This window comes from Staurois parvus, unplaced genomic scaffold (assembly GCF_062004578.1).
Source record: "Staurois parvus isolate SC_StPar_1 unplaced genomic scaffold, SC_StPar_1.0 ptg000397l, whole genome shotgun sequence".
NCBI lineage: Eukaryota > Metazoa > Chordata > Amphibia > Anura > Ranidae > Staurois > Staurois parvus.
Window position 1 is genome coordinate 122,903 of NW_028318193.1, and position 22,462 is coordinate 145,364.

Here is a 22,462-nt window from a genome sequence, read left to right on the forward strand (position 1 = left end):
GTGAGAGAACCTTTTTTGTGAAAAAGTTGCTCACTGTCTACTCTAAATCATATAAGATGACAATTCAGATAAAACAACTTTTTTTGGGGAAAAAAGGAGGTTCAGTCCTTTGTTTTTTTTATTTTATTAGGGGAATATAATTTGGATAAGGTAATAGGGATTATGGGATGCCCAACTTGACTGAATCAATGCAAGGGGACAACTTCCTTCCTATTTACAAAAATTTAGCTTCTCGTCTCATCTGCCCTGGAGAACTGCTCCCAGCTCCACAGCCTGCAGACTCTACCATCCCTCCTGGCTGCACTGAAGATCTCCCAGGGCAAGGATAAATGAATAAGCAGAGCGCTGTCCTTTGACAGCTTGTTACATGTGGCAGGCTCTTTCTTTGTGAATCCCAGGGTGTGATAATCTACTCACCTTGTCCTCTTTGCTCCCACTGTTTGCAGGCCATGATCCTGTTCATGACATACTGCTGAATGGATCCTCTTTAGCCAGCCTAAGCCCAGCCTGGAGGCCAGTCCCCCAGCCCTAGGGGACCCTTCCCAGGCCAGCAACAGTCTCCTCAGTACTTCATCTTCCACCTGACCCCCCCTCCCCCCCAGCTGGCTTGACTATCCCACATTCATGGGCTGGTCCACCACTCTACCTGGGCCTTCAAACCTGGAATTGGTTAGACTCCCACAAATATGCAGATTAAGTCTCCAGCTTTTCCGCCTACTGGCTTCTGGAAGGTCCCTATGGTCCTCCAGAAACAGGTGAGGGCAATAGAGTCCCAACCTGTTAGGTCATCTTGCTTGACCTGCAGTAACCCGACCTTAGTCACGGACTCACACAGTTACCATTAATCATACACAGATTTTGCCTACAATATTCTAGTAGCACACTAGAGGGTGCTACAAGTTTAAAATTAAAACTAGTTCTAGACAATGTTGTTAACCATTTGCCCTCCAGAAGATTTACCCCCCTTCCTGACCAGGCCATTTTTTTGCAATACGGGACATATACTGGAACAGTGACTTATAGTGGGATATTGCAGCTGACATTTTTACACTAACTGACACTTTGTGGGAACCAGTGACACTAATACAATGATCAGTGCTAAAAATATGCACTGATCACTGTACTAATGACACTAGTTGGGGAGGGGTTAACATCTAGGGTAATAAAAGGGTTACGTGTGTGCCTAGCTATATGCGTGGTGTACAGTGGATGGTACTGGTACAAGGAGAAGTGGTGACTGTCTCCTGTCACAACACAGCTGTACCTATGTAAACAGCTGTGTTCTTCCTCCCTGCCTGAGGATCTGCGGATGCAGGCAAAGATCTGTTCTCCAGGACTTGCAGATCGGCTTCTGCTGTGACAGTTCAAAGCAGAAGCGATCCCCCGGCGGCGCGTGTGTGCTCGCCCCCATCAGCCAGAACTGCAAAATCACGTATATATAGAGTAAAACTGCTATAGGGTGGAGTAAAAGTGGTTAAAAACAATATTATTCTTTATGTAAATAATGGCAAAAGATATGCTTATGAAAAAATATGTATGTCCACCCAAACTAATGGGGTTTGGCTCTATTGCTCCATAACTTTGTGTGTAGCTTTTGCAGCTTTAAGGCATTTTTCAAGCATGTTATTTAAATAATATGTGTACTTTGAATGTTGTCCTATAAGCCGTATTTAATTTTGCATTGGTACAGTACACATCTCCACTGTAGTTCCCAGTCACCCATGTCCATGCCCATGCCCATTTTTAAGTAGGTCTTGAAAATTAACTTGAATAAGGCCAGAAGAATAGAAAGATTTATCTCCTGTAGACTTTAAAGGGGTTTGCCTCCATGTTCAAGGTTTTCCAACTTCTTGCCAAGTCCATTGAACATCCAGCAAAGCAAGCTTTGTCTGGTTTGCTCATCCCTGTTTGTGTAATCCATGGTTTGTTATACTTTAAAGCTTAAATGCCATGGTGCTTTCTAGTGGTGTTTCTGCACCCTGCTTTAAGATTTTTTTGATACAGAAATTAATTAGCCTACTTACATCTTGCCTGTTGTATTGCTGTACTTGAACAAATTATCTTTTTTATCTAAAAAATAAATCTCTTTATGTTTCAAAGTGTTGTGCTACCCCCCCCCCCCCTCCTCTTAAGGGCTGCTCAGTATTTTTGGGTTCCCTGTCTGTCTTGAGCCTGCTTTGAAAACTCAGCCCCTGCTGCCACCACCGTAAAGCTTTGACCAGGAGGACTCCCTGGCTTGGAACCATAAATAAACACACACAGTTTAGGATGAACAAGTATTCTGATTATAATGAGGTCAGAATAATAAGTGTGCAAGCACAAAAAAAAAAAAAAAAAAGATGAGCATGAAATGCTCTAGAAGGTTCAACAAAGTATTAAAACACAGTATCACTTTAAGCAACTCCAAATTGTCCTGCAGGATCAGAATTTGAGATCAGTCCCAGCTTTTGAGATATCTCTACCCAAGTGAGTTGGACAGAATGATCAAACTGTCCGACTACCTCACTTTTGGACTCTCAGTTACTGATGACTGGGTTTAACTCTGGAGGCTAAGACCTTAGTGAAAATCAATAATGTTCCCTTTTGGCAGCTCTTTTTTAGAAAAAGTGTCCAATCTTCTGCACGCTCAAAGAGGCTCTAGTTGGTATACAGTACATTAACATTTAGAGTCCTTTTATTTTCCTTGTGTGAAATCAAGTTTCCCTCAAGATGGCGTTGTCTCAGAAAAGCAAAACTCCTTGAAGTGATGTTGAATTTAAGTGACATCTCTTTAATACAAAAGGTGAAGGCAAAGATTTACTAAGATTGTAAAAAGGGTGGAAGCAGACTTTAGCAGAGGTGAACTCCTCCTCTAAGGTGGTAAGCCAGTCTGAAGAAGCAAGTTTCTTGAGCTTTATAAGAAACTTTAAAGAAGACACTAAAGTTATTCTGTATACAGGGTGCCTACACTGTAGAAAAGTCCTCGGGCTTAGGATGCTAATAAAGCACTAATCAGTAGGCCGCAATAAACTGAATAGTCTGGGACTCAGTATAATAAGCTGTAATGTGAGGTGTACTGAACTGAAAGAAACAACTGAACCTAACACAGTCAATTGCAAGTTATGATGATCTGGGTATGGAACCCTCTCAACTGGTCCGTAACCTCAGTAGCGTAGCAGGTAGTCTCTCAGTTAAGGGGGCCCCTGTGTTCTTTTGGTCCCTCTGTTAAGGAGCGATACCGATGGTAATACCACAATCCTCCAGCCTGCAGGATTGCCTGTCCTGCTTGTCAGTGATACCAGTGGTCTGCGATCCCTCTCCACTTCTTCTTTCTGCAGCCTGGCCCAGTCTGGATCTCCAATGTCCTGCACAGCTTTCTGCACACACCCGTTCTCTGTCCCTCACCATCCACTTCCTTCCTGTAAGGTACCCGGGCTTTGAATATATATATATATATATATATATATATATATATATATATATATATATATATGTGTACACTCCCGCCCCTTTGCCAGCTCTTCTGGGAAATGTAGTCTGTTTACTCCTTGTCTGAGCACAAAGATCCTACTACCAGCATACAAAATTAACAAGGCTTTTCTTCAACAGTCTGCATAACTGAACCGCAGAACTCTTCATCTTGTGTTCACTTAACATCCTGCAACCAGTATTCATGCGGGGTGTTACAGAAGGTTTGTATGGTTGAATCTCCTGATGCTGTTTTGCAGCATTGAGGTTTTTTTTCTAAAAAATATGTATATGTTATATATTATTATATTATTATTTTCTTTTTCAACATTTGGAATCCTCTCTTCTAGTCCATTATTGGTGGTCATCCACAGATGCAAATACATGATACTCCTTTTCAGTGTTGCCACATTTAGTGGAGTGCTATTTGTTTCTGAATAAAACAGGTTTTTTTTTCAAAATTCCAGTCCTCTAAGGCCAGCCTTTAAAGTCTAAGTTCACCTTTTTTTTCTTCTTAACAGCTCCCCTATGTACACACATGCATTAGCATGCTTTCCCCAGCGTCCCTTCAGATGGGCTCAGACTGCATGCTAAACTCCGTGGGGCCGCATGCAGCCCACGTGACACCGCTGATGTAGTACAAATTCCTGCTTGATTGGATACAGAGTGATTGCATAGATGGTGTGCCCTCCTATTATATAGTTTTGGTAAATCTAAAGAAGATTGTACAGTCAGATTGTAAAGTGTATACCCACCTTTATACACCTAAAATTACGTAGTTGTGCTTTCAGTCTCATTAATTATTAATGGCATGAAGAATACATGAAGGTAAAAAATTTGAGCCTTTACAACTACTTTATTATTTCTCATAAAGGTTTGGTGCTAGTGGTACAACCCAAGATTTTGGGACCATTTATTTTTCATTTTTTTAGTTTTAAACTGTTTAAAAAAGGAAGTGAAGTTTTGGATTGAAGTGTATGAATAGCCAAAACTTTGTTTTTGGATTACTTTTTCATGTAGATGGATTAGGACACCTACCAAATTTTCATTTCTGTCTGTGTCCCTGCTGGGAAGATTCACCCTCTCTATTTGTCCTGATGAGCATAGTCAAAGAGATAGAATGTAATAGGAAATCTCAGATTTTACAGTTGTCACCAGAGCAAGAAATGGAGATAAATCTCACTATAGGGACACCAGTTCCTGTAGCAAGTTAGAGGTAATTACTGCTCACTTTTGAGAGATTTCCTCTCACTTCCTTTTGCATCTTCAGGGCAGGAAATGAAGGTGAATCTCTCTAAGACAAAGAAACAATTAACTGACAGTTATTTTAACACTTCCAAACTCTATGCAAAACATTTACTTTATACATACCATTTCTTGCAAGATGTCTCTTATTTAGAAGGCGACCTGAATTGGGCAAATACATAGCAAATGAGGTTTATTTTTGATAAAAATAAATATACTGTGTACTCTTGGGGGCTAAAACATGCATGATTTATATAATCTAGTGAGAGCAAAACTAGATGAATCAGTGTTGAAGAAGGTGTCCTGGCAGATCAAAGGCTTAATAGTCTTTGATCTAGAAGCTGCTAATCTGCAACTTCTAGAGTGGACAAGATACAATCTTCTATTAAAACAGTCGTGGGGTTGATTTACTACAGGAAAATAGGCTGTTCTTTTTGCAAAGGAATTTTCAGTTTGTAAGGGAATTTTCCCTTTGCTTAGTGAGTGTTGTGAAAATTCACTTTGCAACAAGTACCCAAGCACGGATAATAATACAAAAAAAAACCCTGTATTTTTGCTTTTGCATGAATGATGGAACTTCATAGAGCTTCAATATATTTAAGCTAAATAAAAATTCCCCTGCAACGTGAATAGCCTATTTGGCTTTAGCAAATCAACTCCCATGGACTCAACAGAGAGAGGATTGTGTACCTGTAGAAAGCATTAGTAAGACATGGAGATGCGCTGTGCATATAGCACAGATTTTAGCAACATATTTATTGATGACAATAGAAAAATATTTCAGAATGATTTCCACAAAAAAAATTAGATGTATTTAATTTTGTTAAAAAATACACTAAACTCTAGTAATAATATCCACAGACTGTAGGTTAAACACTGTTCCTGGTTGCTACAGCTGATTCCTCCTGTGCATACTGCTCTCTTAAAATGTATGTATTGCCCATTTTTGATTTGGATAGAGTAGGGAAGGGATAAAACCCCTTTCTAGCTTTTTTGCTGTTTGTGTGTTGGTGTGGAGATTTATAACTACTGTTGGAAATGCAACATGAAATGAGAGGAAATCTTGTCTGAGACAGTTGGCAGTAGAACATTTGTCCCCATTGGAAAATTTCCCCTTACCTCTCGCTCTTATGACAGCTATAAAATGAGGATTCCCCGTTTACTTTCTGTCACAGTTACAATGGCCCCCAGAACAAGTAGAAGAGCAAATATCCACAGAGGGGACACAGACCACAATAAAGAAGAGCAGAGGATCCTTCCCCACATCTTTCTAAAACAAAAAAAGTTAAGCCTTTAAATACACTTTAACTGCTTCCCATCTGGCCAATATATGAAAACGGCTATATGGGAGTTTTGTTGATGCGAGAGGGCACATATATTCAACCTCTTGCATCCGCTGCTCATGCATGGCTTCTGAGCTACTTCAAGCCTCAGACACAGTGGATCACAGATTGGAATACAGTGCCAGTGAAATTGGCTCTGTTCCATGTGATCAGTGTGACCAATCACAGCAATCATACTTGTAAACAAAGGCTGCAGGACTGTGTTAAGCACTTAGAGCAGGGATAGGCAACCTGCGGCTCTCTAGCTGTTGTGGAACTACATTTCCCATGAGGCATTGCAACATTACAAAACTGACAGTTACAGCTATGACTTGCAGAGGCATGATGGAACTTATAGTCCTGCAACAGCTGGAGAGCCACAGGTTGCCTACCCCTGACTTAGAGTGTAAAAAAATGACCACAGCCCACTGTTTTGATATCACTGTAAATAATTGCAGCCAGCCATTGTCTCTGATAACTGCCACAACACTACAATGTCACCACAGTGACACTGCAATTGCTCTGGTGACAGTATGTAAAAAAACAAAAAACAAAACAACAAATATATTCTTTTACATACTGTCACCAATCAAGTGCAGTATACAGTGACAGTGTACTGCTGTGGCAATGCTAATGTACAATGGCTGGCTGCTCTGATATCACTGTATATCTGTGCAGCCAGCCATTGTCTCTGATGACTGCCACACCAGTCCCAGTGTCACGACTGGCAAGCCCACTATGCCCACCAAAAGTGACAGAGGGTGTTGTTTTTTGCCATGGCTGTGAAGCCAAGCATCCCAGTAGTGGCATTTGTACACCCCCAGCCACTGCAGATAAAAGTGATAAGGGGTGGTAACTATTGTTCAACTGCAAGGATTTACCTCCCTCCCACCTCACATGTGAACAAGCCCGAATAGTGCAGCCAATCACAGTGTCTCCAATCACCACTTCACCAGCCACAGTGTCCAAAAATGTGGTAGGTAGTTAGAAAGTTAGATGCATAATTTATGCCTCTAGAAAACCTGAAGGTGCTCCTTGGATTTTGGGTCTCTCTTTATAACTAGGCTGTGAAATACATGTGGTATCCTCATATTGGGGATGAGTGCTAGAAAGTATTTTGATGTGTAATTCTAAGGATGGCAGTACATAATACAAATTTCTTGCATAATTTTCTTTTAGATTTACCAAAATCATATAATATGAGGTTAAACCTTAACACTTTCAAGTTGTATGCAATCAGACTGGCCCTTGCACTACATAGTTGAAGGAAAATCTAAAGGAAATCAAATAAGAAAATTGTATAACGTATGGCAAGCTTTAGTATGCCTATGCTGTATGTTAGAAATATCTTCCTAATTGACAACTTTGTGTAACAGAATGCATATTCATTTTTTTCTTGCATTTTCCAAAAACTTGTTGCAAAAAAATGACCCTTTCAAAAGATTCACTATACCTTTTAGAAAATACCTTTGGGTGTTTTGTTCTAAAATGTGGTCAGTTTGTCAGTGTTTCTCCTGTCTTGGGACCTCAGGAACTCAAGAAATATGATAAGTAGTCAGGAAATTAAATGTATAATTTATGCTTCTTTAAAGCCAAAAGGTGCTATGGAGACTTGGAATCTTGCTAGTATAAAAAAATGCATATATTATAGCATTGAGTGACTCACTGAATCATTTGTTTTATACTACTGATGAGGACCAAAAGACCGTAAAGTTTACGGAATGTGTTGACTCCTGTTTTAAGAAGTCCTACTGTACTTGCGGTTCTTAAAAAAAAAAGGGGGGGGGCTTCTCCGTTCCTACTGGCTTGCCTCATGTTAAGCTAACTATCTTAAACTGATACTAAAGGTGCAGATTTTTTGAAAAAAATAATAAACATACTTACCTGCTCTGTGTAATGGTTTAGCACAGAGCAGCCCTGATCCTCCTCTTCTCGGATCCTCCTCTGGCACTCCTAGCTCCTTGCCCCTGCTGAGTGCCAGAGCAAGCTGTTTGCTCTAGGGGCACTCATGCTTGCTTTCTCCCAAACCGCCTCTGTGTGTCTATAAGAGCTGGAGGCCCCACCCCCTGCTTCCTTCTCATTGGCTTTGATTGGAAAATGGCTCCTGCTGCTGTGTCTTAGCCAATGAAGAGGGAGAGACTCGGGAGAGTCGATGCTCTTTTGCACATTGTTGAATCGAGACCGAGGATCAGGTAAGTATTGGGGGGCTGAGGGGGGAGCTGCACATTGAAGGTTTTCTACCTTCATGCATAGAATGCATGAAGGTAAAAAACCTTCAACCTTTAGAATCACTTTAAGCTGGCCATATATGGTTCATTTTTTTCTTTAAGCCATTAGGCTGAACAAAAAAACCGAACCAATCCCCTATCCACACATTCAAGGTGGATGGGGGGATCCTCTCTGCTGTGCTACCGTATTCTGATAGTGAGGAGACTCTCCCACCATCAGAATACACAGATCAGCGCTGCAGCCATGTATGAATCAGCTCTTATATTACATTGTGGGTGCCAGCGTTCCTTTAATACATTAATTCCTGAAGCCTGAAAATCTTTCTTTCCAGCACACACAAACACATTTATAATGACATTTAAAGTCTCATAATTTATTTATACCAAAAAATGTATGCAGAGGGCATTTATCAAGATAATGACACCAATAATAAAACCTGTACACACTTTTCTGATGTAACCATATAATGCATAATATAACAACACTATAGTCTTTTTGGGACAGGGGTCCACCATTTTGTGGTGTAAATCTGCATTCTCAGGACCAGGGGCAGACTGACAACTCATAAGGCCCCCCAGGCAATAAGAGATAATGGGGCCCCCTGTGTCCCTGCCTGCACTCAAGCCACACCCACACAATGCCCCACCTACATATTGCAGCCCAGCTGCATAGAAGGGGCATTTAAATATTTACTGCAGCAAAGACTGAATGAATGTTCACACCTTCTTTCTGTAGAAACCACTGGGCACTTCCAGATGTAAAGATGGCTGCCATGTGAGGGAAGAGAGAGGGGAGAGAGAGAGGGGGGGGGGGTGAGAGAGAGGAGGGGTGAGAGAGAGAGAGGAGGAGGAGTGAGAGAGAGGAAGGGGTGAGGGAGGAGGGGGTGGGGGGATGTGAGAGAAGAGCGGTATGTTTTAAATTGCACAAAAATGGGAGTGGCTTGAAAGGGGTGTGGTTAACTAGTGTCTGAGATGACTTACATTGCGGAGTGTATGACAGTGAGAAGGATGTACATGAGAGGAGTGTGAAGGGTATAGCGGTGGATAGTATGTGCAGGATGGTGTCAGTAGGGCAGTGGATGGTGTCAGTAGTTCTTTATTTTTATTATTGTTATATTTGTTTTACAATTTTATGATAACATGATACATGTCATCCATGGGTGCAGGGTGTGTGCAGTGAACACCCTGCACCCATTGATGATATGCCACTGTCTCTCACCTTCCCACTGCCCACTGGCTCCATCACCAGCAGTGTGATGGCACTACCACTGCCTGGGACCCCGACTCACTCTGCCACCATGTGAAGTGAAAGGTGAGCTACTTCCAGGTCGGAATCTGAGACTGCCTCCTCCTCTTCTCCCCTCACTGTCACCAGACACTTCTCACAGTGCCCCCTACTGACCCAAGGCCCTCAGACAATGCCTAAATGCCCAAATTGTCAGTCTGCCCCTGCTCAGGACCCAGTATATATTGGATGTAGTTTAGCTTTGTATTGAATATTTTCTTGGTAGGTGGTCACAGGAATTTTCTCTAATGTCAGGAACAAACCACACTTGTATAACACATAGATATTTACATTGTATAAAAATTGCAATCAAATACATCATGTCTAGCATTATCACCATGGTAATCAATATGTGCAATATTAGTTACTTACACATAATGCTTAATATAAAGACAACAGATGGGTATGTGTCCAAATAGCACCAGATATGGTATTGCTCCCGAATGGGACCAGGTGCCCTCAGGCTAGATCGCTTCTATCTGCGAAAAGGCACAAAGAGGAAGGACCCATAGGTTAATGCCCATGTGCTCTACAAGGACCGCTGGAGGGGGAGAGTAAGGCAGTATAGAAATTGAGTACTAGTAGTAGATAGTTAGTGCAACAATAGCTGTGTACTTGTAGGCTCCTGGACAAAAACGGCCATGGTGTTGTTGTATTATGTATTATATGTTGTATTATATGTTGGTTGATTAATTAGAAAAGTGTGCACAGGTTTTACCTTGGGAGGGAATTCTTTGATGGATGCCCTCTGTATACATTTTATGGTATGCATATATTATGAGATTTTAAAGGGATCATTTAAATGTTGTTACAAATGAGTTTATGTGTACTGAAAAGAAAGTTAAATTTTTTTAAGCTCCTGAACTCACTATCCTAAATGATGTAAAATGTAAATAGCCTCTGGTTTAAAAAGCATACAGTGCTTTGCAGTATTTTGGAGGCAATGCTTTTCTAAATAGAAATAAATATTTTCTATTTTAAAAAGCATACTGTATTTTACAGTACTTTAGAGACAAAACTTTTTGGTTACCTTTGGCTCACCACACCAGCTGACCATGACTTTTTAAAATAAATGTACAAGCTAGTTGAATGGTGGTCTTCCTAATCTAATGAAATTTCTACTTTTATTACTATCCCCCACCCCTGTTATTTGCTAGGAAAAATCGACTTTAAAAGAAAATGATCAAACTATAGTTGCGTCCTGGAAACAAAAATACTCCCCCCCCTCAAGTTAAAACAGTGCTCCTAAATGCCTTAAATATCCATATGCTATTTGAACTTATGTCCACCATACAAATGGCAAGTTGGGCACCTTCTGGAAACAATAGGGTGGCTGGATGATGTACCATAGCTGCATAACTTAAATCTGTTGAACATTTTTAATACCTGCTAGGGCACCCCTCTATCTTATATTCTACAATTTCCATTGCATATCTGTTAAATTCAGTATGATAATTTTGTGGGTATCAGGAGGCACTCTACAACATCAAATACAGATGGAGTTAACACTTATTCTATTGTATATCCTTGTACTATAAAGGTGCTTTTCATGCAATAGGTCCCTTCCCTCCTTTTTAATGTTGAACTGAGCCACATATTGTTTTCTACTGTTACACCTGTATTTAGTTATTGGTAACAACCACTCTGCATGTGACATATTGCATTTTAAATGGCTTCTCTTTCTGTAGTGTTTCATATGTCTCAATGTGAAACCTTAAGAAAACATCAAGCTAAAAAAAGAAAAAAAAATTTCATTGGTAGGTTTTAGCTTTTTGAAAAAAGGCTGTTAAAGCCTACAGCTAGAATGTTTAGCATTTTATTCTGTATGTCAGGCAAAGACCCTATGTATGGACAGTGACAGTTAGATAAGCAAATACTTGGCTATTAAGCCTGTGGTCTTCCTTATCTACCTGGATTTCAACTTTAATCATTTCCCCACCCCTGTTATGTGCTAGGAAGAATCTCCTTTAAAAAGAAAATTATCTTTGGTAGGTTTTAACCTATTGAAAAGGCCATCATGCCTACAGCTAGAAAGTTTAGCAGTTATTCTGTTTGTCAGGCAAAAAAACCTTCATAAAGACAGTGACAAGTTAGATAAGAAATATATCTTCCATGTAAGAACGGAAAAACCTAATTTTACTCATATATCATAGTCATTTTTACATGGCTGAAGGCTTTAAATTCTACGTTTATTCCACTATCCTTTAACTTCCCTTAAATATACTGTCAGAAAACAAGACATTCACTTATTGCCTTATATATCAATATCTGTTCTACAGAATGTCATTGCCTACATTTTTTACATGTTTGGTTTATATACACCACCAGCTTGTATGCATTCATTTGATATATATAAGTACAATTTATTGTTCCATTTGGACATTCATTTGCTTCTGTATGATTTTGTAACAATATCATAATAACATTCAAAATATTTTCCCTACAGAACTTTGTAGCCACCCAGTAAATTTTTTTTTTAAATATTTATTTTTATATTTCGGGCACAATATTATGTTACACAAACAGTACTTAGTATGCACCTTGCAGCATACAGCTAGTTTTTCTAAAATGCAATCAACTGAAAAATTATTGAGGCCCTAACCAGTAAGTAAAATTGCACTAATACTACACCTCATTTCACCCTTGCTTTTCTATAGTGTTCTGGAACCCTTTATGGACAACCAGTAGGGCACCACAATATATTTTCAGGGTTTCACAATCCCAAGGCACTCTAGAAGAATACAGGTGGATGTGTAGAGTATTTTTGCAAATTTTGTGTTTTTTCAAATTTAGTTACTTTTAAAGTAGAACTAAAGGCGATTTTTTGTCCCAAGTTGGATAAAGTAAGGGAGGGTATAAATACTACAGTGGCAGAATTTTTTTTGTTTCTTCCATGTTTCTTGATATTAAGGACATTTTTTTAAAATTTGTGTATATCAATGCATTTTTGCATTAATGTTTATTGAGTATTTATAGATGCAATTTATTCTTCAGAGTGGGCAATCATTTATATATGCCCTGGCAAGGATCCTGAAAAAATGCCACACACTGGTATACAATGACATCATCTATGATGGTTCTCACAGAATAATAATTCATTGTCACACTTCATACATGTGGATTGTATTTTTTAACTTTTGTAATACATTGTTATTGAATTGTTATGTGGTTTTTGCCTCTATGAGGCACAAATTTTTTTTAGCATTTTTTGTAGCTTCTTTCCACCTATATAATTGGTGGACTGAGAGGTATGTGATTTTGTTCATAATAGGGATGGTACCTGTGACGGGCGCGGTGTCGGACCCCAGCCCTTCTCACCAACTTGTGACCGAAGGACTAGCCAATCTAAAACCGTGCTGCCACTTGCGTAACAATGCCACTCTCAGCTGCACCCTGCACAAAGCTCACTGGACCCCAATCTAGGTGCCAACAGCCTGAAAGCGATTGTTACTGGGTCAGGTTAATTATGCAATTAACCCTTCACACTGCCACCACCACCTTTTTTCAGAGAAGGAGGAAACTCACAAATCTTAGCAGTAACACTATGATGTTATAAATAAGCGTCTGTATACACACTGTCACCACAGAGAGATGTATCCAGAGGTTTTAAAACACACAGTGGCACTCTTCAGAGACAGGGATTCTTAGTTTGCATTAAAGAACTTTAGAAATAGTTCAACACTTTTCAGAAAATAGGATATATTACTAAAAAGGTCAAAATGGTGCAATGAAAATATTTACAGAAAAGATGTAACCAATATATACATATAAATAGAGAGAGCAATAACACAACAGAGAGATAAAAGAAAGAAGTTTAAGAAGGTAGGATACTGCAGAAGTCCTGTGTTTAAGCAGCGTTCAAGTGTCCTGAACAAAAGGGTTCCTTTTCTCCCAAAGTTGGCTCCTGATGTTAAAAGGGAGAATCTCTTCATCTCTCTCCAGGCACGACAGCCTCTTTTCTAGGAATCCAGCAGGGTGTCTCCTTAAAGCAGAGAACCAATCGCCTCATTTGGGGAGGGGTGTTTAGGCGGGGACTATAACCCAAATCCCTCACAAGTTTATACCATGGCCAATAACCTTCACTAGGTATATGTAGCAGCCTAGCCACTGGTAGATTAATATGCAGAATGATATCCTGAACGTCCAGACATCAAATATGACATATCTTACTGTTCCAGATAAAGACATATTGATTTCTACTCTCGTGTAGGTGCCACATAAGGGTGTAAGGTATCAGGTGACTCTTATTAAACTGACCTATCTGAATATATGCTTTTTTTTTATTGTACCTTGTTCCTGGCGGGATTTATGAATTTGTATGGAAAAGCGGTTTCAAGTGGGATGTATGTTTTACTGCCATTCTGGAATGCTTTTCATGTCCAGTGATGGACTGATTTATATCTGTACGACCAGGCCAAGGCAAGAGTCTGACAGACTTCATGGAACCAGCTAATTGGGTTTACAACCATGAAGCATATCCAGCTGTGTCGTGTACACTCCTGAACTTAGCACACACACAGACCACATTCCTTGCAAGGGGAGGGGGCTGGAGGGAGAGAAAATGATATTTGTATGATACAAGATGGTAGATCTTTAACAAAATGGTTGTTGGTGTCCAATCTGTGCGCACAATTATCACAGTACCTATAGAGGATATTTTACATATAACATTAAGCCACCTTTTCTTGACATAGTTATACATCTAGACATGCTCTAGAAAGAGCTGGAAAATCCAGGAGACCTTGGATTTTAAATTGAAAGATCAGTTAATATTGGAACACAAAGCTGTTACATTATTTATGGGTGCAGGGACTTAGACGTGTGCTTTTGGAGCTCTTGTCAGTGCAGTGGATTGAAACTTCTATAGAATAGGGAATAGAATTGAGGAATGACTATGACCACTATCAGAAAATAAAGAATAAACCTTCAAGTTTGGGATTTGTGATGGAAGTGAGACAAGCAGACACCTTCTATTTTAAGAAGTGTGTGGGCAGAGCCTACAACACCTGTGCACTAGGGGTTCATTTGCCCAAGGATGCACCCGCCAATGCCTGGGACTAGGCAGAAACTGCAATCGTGTACAGACTAACATTAGGTTGAGGTGAACTTCCACAGCGTATATTAATAAAGCAAAGTTGTGTCTTAGGTGATGTCCCATTGCTCTATGCACTGTGAATTCTACTTGTTGCATTGAAAATGATGGAGCCTCCACTAGCCAGCATACATCTGTAATCTCACTCCCAGTAACAGAATGAGATCCCGCAAGACACATAAGGAGGATGTTATGTATGTCCCTTGTTAACTCTTTTGCTCCCATATCATTTGGTTAGGCTGTGGGCCTCTGTAACACTGGTCTGCTCAAGGTTGCTATAGGAGATGGACAGCTAAGGAGGGAGCCCAAGGCAGTGACTACCTGCTACCAGAGGACACCTCACCTTACCCAGGTACCATGCCTTGCCTGGTCGCAATGTGTCATGCATATGTACTTGGTAACATATGCATGACACATGCATATGTACCTTGTTTTCCTCTTCTTACATGCTGACTTGACACTGTAGTGTAGTGCTTTCTAGGTCCAGGTTCTTTTGGATACGCCAGCCCCATTGTGCACCTTTTGAATAACTTCAAACCAGGCTCAAGAGAACTTTTGATAGTCTTTACTGATCAACTGTAATGCAACCATGATAAAAGTGCAAACAGTTCATTTTTTCCTAAGCCTGACTAACTGATACATGGCCCAGGCATAACTTTTAGGCGTTCATAGTGGCAGAGACTATAGTTGGCGGCTTCCTGGGATACTCGGTATAGAAGATAGTAAAGAGGCTCTCTCCTTGTCCTGGGATGTAATGAGAACAGCAGCAGAACACCACAGTGCATGGGAGACCAATTTATACCACAGGTAGGCTGGCAGAAAGCCCCAGAATGCCCACTCACTGGGAGCAGTGAACTTAACCCTTTTCCAATGCAGCCTGGCCTAGTAACTAACTTATTAGGCAGTCCCCAACCTGCTTACAAGTGTCTGCTGCACTTGAAACAAGAAAAAAAACTTGTTGCATTACATAATTCAAACTGGCATATACTGTTTTAAAATGTTCATGCAGTCCCACAGGTTTAGTGGAGGGCATTATGGTTCCTTTCTGCAGCCCTCTTCACCATAACAGTTTTATGAAAATGCTAATAAGTACTTCTGCCTTGATTCTGGGATTTTTTTTCTGGGATTTATAGTATATTTTAACACTTTTCCATGAAACTCTTAAAAAAAGAAGTTTTATAGTATATAGTAAAATGCCTTAATGCTAAGACTGGCCTATACTGAAGAAATGTTAAATTGTGTATATTACAAATCTTGGTAAGCCTCTTAATGCAGCAGCAATGCATGATCTTAACCACTGTATCATTCTTTTTTGTGATGTTTGTGTGTCAGCTTTTTATCTGTATTTGTAATCAATAAAATCATAGATTGTTTTCATTCTTATGTTTGGAACCTAGATTACAAAGCCATGCAGCTCATTTGTTGATATTCCTTCATGTAGTGCAAGATAAAATGTAGTTTGTCATCTTACAGACAGATCGATTTCTAAAGAGGCGCCAAAATGACTTGGTGACCTTTTTTCTTGTCGGTTTCTAATAGCTTCATGTGCCATCAATTAAGGCTAGTGACAGTCTCTTGAAAAGATGTCCTCCTGAATAAAGCCTCTATGTCTTTGATATGCTTCAACATTTCCTCTGGCTTCTTCCATATCACTTGCAGTGTACACAGATTTCCATATGCATTAATCACAATGAGGCACATATTATGTAGTCAGTAAAACCTGAGAAGTGCTTATATTACAGTAGAAATTCCATTACAAGGAAAACCAATGCTTGATAACAAGCTGAAATGCATGGGAATTTATACTGAGGAAATATAGAGATTAACATTGCTGACCTCTCCTTCTAGAAATGTTAGTTGCCTGTCTTCTTATACTGAATCAGTGGTTTTAGTGACTTTGGAGTAACTGACCCAAAACTGATATGCGAATCAGGAGCTTAGACTTCACTCTGATTTTCCTAGTCTGCATGCCATCTAGGCTGATAGAGTTCATAGATTGACGTCAGCAGCATAAGCCTTTATGTTTTTCTCAGTGCTGTACAGGTTTCCCTTAACCACTTTCGGTCTGGCCCATGTACAGAAACGGCTGGACGTGAGCAGTGCAGAAGCGGGTTGCCGTTCATAAATGTCGCCCGCATTTACAGCCTGTGCGCCCTTACTGGGAGTGCATGGAATCGATTGCTGTACGGGACCTCTGTGTGAGGTCCGATCATGTGATCACTGATTGGCCAATCAGTGATCACATGAATAGTAGTAAGCAAGATGTCACTTGCTGACATCACTGCTTACTACTAGTGAAATCTGTGAATGATCACAGAGGTCACATGGTACAAGGCTATTCACAACAGCCTTGTACCATGTGACAAGCCATGACCAATCACAGCTCTCAGAGCATTTCTCAATGGCTGCAGGAATGCAGCCAGAGAGGAGAAATACAGTAATTGCTGTGTAAACGTAATCAGTGTAAAAAAAAAAAATCTTCATAACCCCCCACAAGTAGTACAGTGTCACTATGGTGACACTGTACTGCTATGGTGACAGTATGTTAAAAAAAACATAAATAATAATATAAAAAATTAAAATAAAATTGCAAAAAACATTTTTGAAAACTTATATATTTTGGTTATAAACTAATCTGGGTTATTTTTTTTTAACTAAAAAGGTAACTGAATACATTTTGGCCAAGATTTATGAAGAAAGATTATTTATTTGCAAAATTTTTTAAGAAAAACACTTTTTTTTCAAAATGTTTGGACTTTTTCATTTATATAGCAAAAAAAAAATAAAAACCCCAGTGGTGAAGAAATACCACCAAAATAAAGTTTTATCTGTCTCAAAAAATACTAAAAAATTCATATGGGTACATTGTTGCATGACCGCGCAATTGTCATTCAAAGTGTGATAGCAGTGAAAGCTAAAAATTGGCCTGAACAGGAAGGGGGTAAAAGTGTCTGAACTTGAAGTGGTTAAAGTGATCATTGAGAATTTTACAGAAGGATACTGCGAGTGAATACATCTCATACTAAGTAATATGTATTCATTAGGAAAGAGTACTGGCTATGAAAATGTACCAACAGTTCGCAAAACTAAAGTGCTAGCAATGGAAAGTAGCTTTCATTCAATATTATGTATATTTTTTATTGTTAAAACAAAGACAAAGATTTGCTACAGGAATATACACTCACTGGTCTCTTTATTAGGTACACCTGTTCAATTGATTGGTAACACAAATTACTAATCAGCCAATCACATGGCAGCAACACAATGCATTTAGATATCTAGACGTGGTGAAGACAACTTGCTGAAGTTCAGACCGAGCATCAGAATGGGAAAGAAAAGGGATTTAACCACTTCCCTTCCGACCTTTATGGGTGTAAAAGCAATCAGTGTAAGAAAAAAAAAAAAATCTTCATAACCTACCACAAGAAGTACAGTGTCACCATGGTGACACTGTACTGCTAGGGTGACAGTATGTTAAAAAAACAAACAAAAAAAAACATAAATAATTATATAAAAAAATAAAATAAAAATGAAAAAACATTTTTTTAAAAAATTATAATTTTTGGTTATAAACTAATTTGGGTAATTTTTTTTTACTAAAAAGATAACTGAATAAATTTTGGCCAAGATTTATGAGCATCGGAATGGGAAAGAAAGGGGATTTAACCACTTCCCTTCCGGCCGTTGTATATAAACGGCTGGACGGTGGCAGTGCAGGGGCAGGTGGCCATTTATAAACAGCCTCCCCACCCCCTGCTTGTGCGCTTCCTGGGAGCGTGCAGTACAGAGATCCGGTGCCCGCTGTGCCCTCCAGACACAGTTGAACACCGATCGTTGTATGGGACCTCTGTGGGAGGTCCCGATCATGTGATCACTGATTGGCCAATCAGTGATCACATGAAGAGTAATAAGCAAGATGTCACTTCTGACATCATTGCTTATTACTTGTGAAATCTGTGAATGATCACAGAGGTCGCATGGTACAAGGCTATTCACTACAGCCTTGTACCATGTGACAAGCTGTGACCAATCACAGCTCACACTGTATTTCTCAATGGCTTTAAGAATGCAGCCAGAGAGAAGGAGAAATGATTGCTTTTACAGCCTTTATGGGTGTAAAAGCAATCAGTGTAAAAAAAAAAAAATCGTCATAACCACCCACAAGTAGTACAGTGTCACCATGGTGACACTGTACTGCTAGGGTGACAGTATGTTAAAAACAAAAAACATAAATCATTTTATAAAAAAATAAAATAAAAATGAAAAAACATTTTTTATATATTTTTTGGTTATAAACTAATTTGGGTTATTTTTTTTTACTAAAAAGATAACTGAATACATTTTGGCCAAGATTTATAAAGAAAGATTATTTATTTGCAAAATGTTATAAGAAAAACACTTTTTTTTCAAAATTTTTGGATATTTTCATTTATATAGCAAAAAAAAATAAAAATCCCAGTGGTGAACAAATACCACCAAAATTAAAGCTTTATCTGTCTCAAAAAAAATGCTAATTAATATGGGTACAGTGTTACATGGCCGCGCAATTGTCATTCAAAGTGTGATAGCGCTGAAAGCTGAAAATTGGCCTGGACACGAAGGGGGTAAAAGTGTCCGAACTTGAAGTGGTTAATTGACTTTGAACGTGGCATGGTTGTTGGTGATAGATGGACTGGTCTGAGTATTTCAAAAACTGCTAGTCTACTGGAATTTTCACACACAACCATCTCGAGGGTTTACAGAGAATGGTCCAAAAAAGAGAAAATATCCAGTGAGTGGCAGTTGTGTGGCCGAAAATGCCTTGTTGATGTCAGAGGTCAGAGGAGAAAGGATAGACTGTTTCAGGATGATAGAAGGCAACAGTAACTCAAATAATCCTTCCTTACAACCAAAGTATGAAGAATATCATCTCTGAAAGCACAACATATCAAACCTTGAAGCAATTGGGATACAACACCAGAAGACCACTCCGGGTACCACTCATGTCAGCTTAGAACAGGAAACGGAGGCTGCAGTTTGCACAGGCTCACCAAAATTGGACAACAGAAGATTGCAAAAACGTTGCTTGGTCTGATGAGTCGATTTCAGCTGCGACATTCAGATGGTAGGGTCAGAATTGTAAATAGCATGAAGGCATGGATCCATCCTGCGTTGTAGCAACGGTTCAGGCTGCTGCTGTAATGGCGTGGGGGATATTTTCTTGGCACACTTTGGGCCCCTTAGTACAAATTGAGCATTGTTTAAATGCCACGGCCTAACTGAGTATTGTCCATCCCTTTCTGTCTACAATGTACTCATCTTCTGATGGCTACTTCCAGCAGGATAATGCACCATGTCACAAAGCTCAAATCATCTCAAAATGGTTTCTTTAACATGATAATGAGTTCACTGTACTCCAATGGCTTCCACAGTCACCAGATCTAAATCCAAAAGAGCACCTTTGGGGTGTGGTGGAATGGTAAATTCACATCATGGATGTGCAGACGACAAATCTGCAACAACTGTGTGATGCTAGCATGTCAATATGGACCAAAATCTCTGAGGAATGGAGGAACCTTGTTGAATCTATGCCATGAAGAATTAAGGCAGTTGTGAAAACAAAAGAGGGTCCAACCCGATACTAGCAAAGTGTACCTAATAAAGTGGCTGGTGAATATAATTGTATCTAGAAGTAGCCTTTAGCTGATCCAAGACCCTCCCAAAATGCAAGGCTTTCTAACATAAAAGGTTTAAAATGATACTAAAGAGTGAAGTGTTAATTGCCATAATTAATGCACATAAATCATATATATCATTCCACTGTATTTTTTTTAATCCTCTACATTTCTTATTCCTGCAGTGCTGTGTGGTTACATGATCTTTCCGTATTCTTTGGCATCTACAGGGAAAGATCCTTGACAGGGGCTTCTATTACTTGGCTGATGTATGCTGTCTACAGTGTGAGTCTGTGTCTGGCCAGCCCTGATTGGTGTTGTGCTGGTCACATGACTATAAAAAGTTTCAAAAGAGCAATTCAAATTAAATTATAAATATAAAAAAATAAATTTACAGCTCCCTATAAATCTTTATTGAATATCAGATGTGTATTTTACAGCTGAGTTCAAAATAATAGCAGTCAGACATCACTAACCTGATCAATCACTGTTTTTGGTAGAAATTATATTTCTGCATGACAAATAATTTACTAGCAGGTGTAGCAGAGTAATAGAAATCCAACAGACCCAACAGTCATGGCATGCATGCTGCTGATTCTGTGTAATTGGATCACTAATTGAAAGGGGCATGTTCAAAACAATAGCAGTGTGGAGTGAGGGCATTAATTCTTTGAAAAACAGGTGGCAATTATTGCCCTTATTTAAGGAAGGAAGGCAGCAAATGTTGTACATGCTGGTTACAGTGCATTTCTCTCTGAAATTCTGAGGAAAATGGGTTGTTCCAGACATTGTTCAGAAGAACAGCGTATCTTGATTAAAAAGTTGATTGGAGAGGGGAAAACATATAAAGAAGTGCAGAAAATGATAGGCAGCTCAGCTAAAATGATCGCAAATACTTTAAAATGGCAACCAAAACCTGAAAGACGTGGAAGAAAGCGAAAAACTACCATTCAAATGGATAGAAGAATAGCCAAAATGGAAAGGACTCAGCCAAAAATCAGCTCCAGGAACATCAAAGAAGGTCTAAAGTTACCTGTGAGTGCTGTTACAATTAGAAGATGCCTATGTGAAGCCAAGCTATCTGCAAGAAGCCCCCGCAAAGTCCCACTGTTGAAAAAAAGACGTGCTGAAGAGGTTACAATTTGCCAAAGAGCACATTGACTGGCCTAAAGAGAAATGGCGCAACATTTTGTGGACTGATGAAAGTAAGATTGTTTTTTTTGGGTCTAGTAGCTGGAGACAGTTTGTCAGACGACCCCCAAACACTGAATTCAAGCCACAGTACACTGTGAAGACAGTGAAGCATGGTTGCGCAAGCATCATGATATGGGGATGTTTCTCATACTACGGTGTTGGGCCTATTTATCACATACCAGGGATCATGGATCAGTTTGAATACATCAGAATACTTGAAGAGGTCATGCTGCCTTATGCTGAAGAGGAAATGCCCTTGAAATGGGTGTTCCAACAAGACAATGACCCCAAAGACACCAGTAAACGTGCAACATCTTGGTTCCAGACCAACAAGATTGACGTTATGGAGTGGCCAACCCAATCCCCGGATCTTAATCCAAAGAAAACTTGTGGGGTGACATCAAAAATGCAGTTTCTGAGGCAAAACCAAGAAATAGAGAAGAACTGTGTTATGTAGTCCAATCATCCTGGGCTGGAATACCTGTTCACAGGTGCCAGAAGTTGGTTGACTCCATGCAACACAGATGTACAGCAGTTCTCAAAAACCGTGCTTATGCAACTAGATATTAATTAAGTAATTCAAAGGAAAGCAAAATCTTCAAACATTTTTCAGTTTATATAGTGAATGTTTGAGTTTATAAAGAAGAATACAAACACTGCTATTTTTTGAACAGTCTAATATTCACTTTTCTTCAATTGTTTTAGAGGAACAACACAAATTTGATATATTTTGCTTCAGGTTTTGATTTGGAATAGAATGTGTAGTGTTCCCAATGCATCTGTGTGTATGGAAATAAAAGCTATTAGAAGGATTTTGAGCTTTATTCACTTTTTTCAACACGCTGCTATTATTTTGAACACAACTGTATGTGTATTAATATAATCCTAACTTTCATTCTGTTCAGCTGGCATCTGTATCCAAGGATCTTTTTTATTTTATACATATTGGAAAAAAATGTATATACTTAATACTAATTTATATCAAAACTAAGTTT

General features: G+C 39.3%; 1 protein-coding gene across 1 annotated transcript in view; it reads left to right on the forward strand.

Moving 5' to 3' along the window:
• CLVS2 (clavesin 2) overlaps positions 1-22,462 on the forward strand; it is a 95,291-nt gene that overhangs the window by 35,018 nt on the left and 37,811 nt on the right. The gene's annotated exons all lie outside the window — the stretch shown is intronic.